Below are 4,259 nucleotides of genomic sequence, written 5' to 3'. Positions count from 1 at the left end.
CAGACCGGGCGGCTGGGGGCGGGAGGGAGGCCGCTTAAACGGCCCCGGCGCCTCCCGCCTCCCGCCTCCCGCCTCCCGCCTCCCGGCTCCTCCGCCCCCGGGCGCCCGCGCCCCGCCCCGCCCGCCCCGGGCCCGGCTCCACCCCTGCCAGCTCCGCCCACCTGCGTCCGCCCGCGGCCGCCGGCGCGTCACCACGCCGGGCGGCCAATCAGCGCCCCGAGCGGCGCGGCGGCAAAGCTGCCATTCATCCCGCGGAGTCCGGGCGAGGGGGCGGGGCCTCGCGGCGGAGGGGCGGGGCCTCGCGGCGGAGGGGCGGGGCCAGGAGAGGAGGCGGCCTGGGGAGGCGGGGCCCTCCTGGAAGGGGCGGAGTTGGGCCAACCCGCGAGGCCCAGGCCAGGGGGAGAGAAATTGCGCGGGAGGAGGTAGGCCAAGACTCTAGAAAGCAGTGGTGGAGCAGGTAGCAGCAAACCGGGGCTCCTGTCTGCGCTCCAGCCCTGGCTCTGTGGCATTCATTCGGTCTTCACCGTTCATTTCTTCGTAGCTCTGTTCATGTATCCTTCACCACCTTGGGGCCTGCGCTCCCCAGGCTACTGAGCGAGGCTCCAGGGCGGATTTAAACACCTTTCCTTGTCTGCCATGGGAGAAGTCGGTATCACTAAGAAACCCTGAGATTCAGTGAGAATCACAAATGGGGGTATCCTCCACAGGGACCTTTGTATTGCTGTCCCCTCAGTGCTTCTTTTTTTAAAATCTAGGCAGCTTCCAAATAAACCAAATAGTACAGGTGAATCAGGGTCCTGTTGCTAAACCTAAACCCTGAGGGCTTGCTGGAAGAGATGTTCAAAGGAAAATGAATGATGGGTGGCTTCTTGATCCTTTTTCCCTTATCACTCCGGGAGTTTAGGTGTGCACCCCTCCAGGGTGCCTGTCCACACCCAAACTCCCACATCCCAAACTGGTGACTCTAGAGGGGCTTTTAGGCCTGCTTGTTAGGACTCTTTACTCTGCATGCAGTGGAGCATTGAAAAGCTGGAATTTCTTTCAACCAGAATTCTAGCAACTTTTCCTTGAACATCTTCCAACTGGCAGGTACTTTCCATGGTTATTTCATTAATTTTCCCAGAAACTCCAGGAGATAGGCATTATCTTACTCATTTCACAGATAAGCAAGCTGGGAAGTTTAGAAACTTGCCAAAGGCAAATCCAGGATTTGTATCCAGCTTTGCCTAATAGAAAAGCCTCAGATCCCTTTGGCACACCACACTGCCTCTCTCTAGGGTTTGTAAGTAGTATATCTCTTTAAAACAAACAAACAAAAAAACAAAAAAATCCTTTTCTATACCATGTGAGAAATATGAGCATGGATTGAAAATTTACTAATCTGTTCTGTCTGGCCACTAGGCTAATAAATGAGTGGCAGGGGGAAAGATTACAAAGGAAATAACTAATAAAAATAGATTGAAAAATAATATGAAATAACATAAGGTTTAAAAAAACAATGAATCAACAGATGCCAGGTCATATTCTATCTGTGACTTGAGAACGTACAGAGAAAAGAGGGTATTTAGAATGTGGTGGGGCTAATTAGGGAAAAGAGTACAGCAGAAAAGGAAGTCTGGAGATGGATTTTGAAAGATATGATGGGCATGACTTGGCACAGCCTTTTAAAAGGGGAGAATGGCTTGAACAAAGATGGGAAGTGGTTAATATGGGGAAAATTGGTGAGAGGCCACCTGGATTTGGAAACACCAATATGAGTGGTATTTACCCAAAAGAACAAAAATGAGTGAGATAAAAATCAGATTAAATGAATAGAATAAAAATTCCTTGACCTATAGTGGTCACTTCCACAGAAATGCTGGAGCATTCACTGAAAGTGGCTTATTTAAACAATACGATCACAAATTTAAATCAGCCTCATTGTTGGTAAAACTCTTCCCTAAATGTAAAAGCAATCCTCAAAAGATAAAAATAAAACACAAGAACCAGCTTTGAATTAATTATGTAAACACCTGCCACACCTTTTTTTTAGTGAGGTGTCCATTTGGCTCTGTTTCTGAGGACAAATCCCAAATATGGTTGCAGAAAAGAGGTACTAAATTTGACTTAGAAATTAGTGTTATGGGAGGGGAAGAAAATGGGAAGTTTTTCTGCATTAACAGGATGTGACATTTTTGTTGAGCTCAGAGACATAGTTCTTTTTTTTTTATAAATTTATTTTTTATTGGTGTTCAATTTGCCAACATATTGAGTAACACCCAGTGCTCATCCCATTAAGTGCCCCCCTCAGTGCCCATCACCCAGTCACCCCCACCCCCCGCCCACCTCTCCTTCCATCACCCCTAGTTCGTTTCCCAGAGTTAGGAGTCTCTCGTGTTCTGTCAGAGACATAGTTCTTTCTGCAAAATGGTGGGCCTGCATTTGCATGGGCATGGCCTGTGCCTCGAAGAGAGATTTTGTGATGGACCAGATGCCAACTACAGAGGAACCTCTTGGGAGAACACCTGCCTGGCTTGCTGAAAGAGACAGAATTTCTGGATAGCATGCTGACCATACTAGGAAGCACCTGGAACCCAGTCCTCTGGCTGCCGTCGCCCAACCAGAATGTAGTAACTCTGCTCAAGACTGTGATTTCAGCAGATGCTCAGGAGGGTTGCTGAACTTCTGGTTGCAGATCTTATTTTGTGACTGGCTTTCAATCTGTCTCTTTACCAATATGACAAAATAAAGCAATTACTAAAATGTAAATGCTCCCAGCCTTTTCCAAAGAGAGGAATGCTGTCTTTTCCTAATAAGTCTTTTGCCCACATTCCCTGATGGGAATGGTCTGAATATTTGTGCCCTCCACCCCCACCCCCAAATTGATATTTTGAAATCCTAATGCTCCATGTGATGGTATTTGGAGTGATGAGGTTAACCAACATCCTCAGGAATGAGATAAAGGCTCTCTTAAAAGAGGCCTGAGGGAGTTCCCTGGCCCCATCCAGCATTTGAGGACACAGGGAGAAGTTAGCAGTCTGCAACCTGGAAGAGAGCTTTCACCAGAACTCAAACGTGCTAGCAATTCTGATCTTGGACTTGTAGCCTCCAGAACTGGGGGGAAAAAAGGTTTTTTGTTGTTTATAAACTACCCAGTCTATGATATTTTGTAGCAGCCTGAATTGACAGACACCTGACCTTTGAGGAGTACCTATCCCTTTCATGCCCATCTCCTGGACTTTCATGAAGAAAACAAAGGGACGAAAGAGAAATCCAAGAGGAAGAAAGAACTTAGGTAAACGCTATATTGATTTACATGATGAAGCTGAGTGAGGAAAAAACACTCCCTAGTCTGCAGAATATTGGTAAAGGTATTTTGTGAGGTAGGGAGGGATTTAGCTAAATGAGAAGGTTGAGAGAATTGTAGGATATGAGATGAACAGGAAAGAGATCGTGAGAAGTTTTCCTAAAAGTATGAGTTGGATACTCTAATATTTTCTAATAAGTAAAGTTTAGAATCCCTTTTTTATTCTCAGATGTTCAGTTATATTTATTGGACAGTGATTTCTTTCAGAGATTGGACCACGCGGAAAGTGAGTGTACAATGGTTATGCAGATTTAACTTTCTAGGAGTGGTCCTAGAACTTTTACAGATTCTGGCTCATTTTACCCTAGAACTTTTACAGATTCTGGCTCATTTTACCCTTTAGACCATCCTGTGAGGGAGACAATGTCCTATCTATTTTATAAAGCAGTGAAAGCCTACAGCGGCTTTGTGAGCTACTTAATTTTGCAAATGTAAGTGAGAAAGTCACGATTTGAGCCCGGTTTTTCTGACCCCACATATGGTTCCTTTTCCCTCCATGCCTCATCACAGTATTCTATTTGTTCGTGACAAATGGAAAGTGCTGATGAGGATGAAACATGACTTCTCTTGGAGAGAGAAAAGCAGAATATGCTGGTACGAATACCCATGAACATTTCTAAACTTGCACATGCCAAATGATGATGCTCTGAAACTTCACCTGCTGTTGGAGCGTGTCCAGACCTAGCGTCATTAATTTATTTGTAAACCAAAAGCAACGGGGCCTTTTTGGACATGCCCTTGCACCTGCTGTATAAATTTCTTGTACTTGGAAGAAACATAAACCTGAATGATTCTCTAAAAGCACAGACAGGTAATGGCAATTGTTATTAAAGTTTTTGTGAATCTGGAAAAGGGAATTACATTGTGTACCACTCTTAAACTTCTGTTTCTCCAGTGCCCTACGTCCTAGGGG

The sequence above is a fragment of the Canis lupus genome, chromosome 16 (assembly GCF_048164855.1).
Source record: "Canis lupus baileyi chromosome 16, mCanLup2.hap1, whole genome shotgun sequence".
NCBI classification, from domain to species: Eukaryota; Metazoa; Chordata; class Mammalia; order Carnivora; family Canidae; genus Canis; species Canis lupus.
This window is presented reverse-complemented; position numbering follows the sequence as displayed.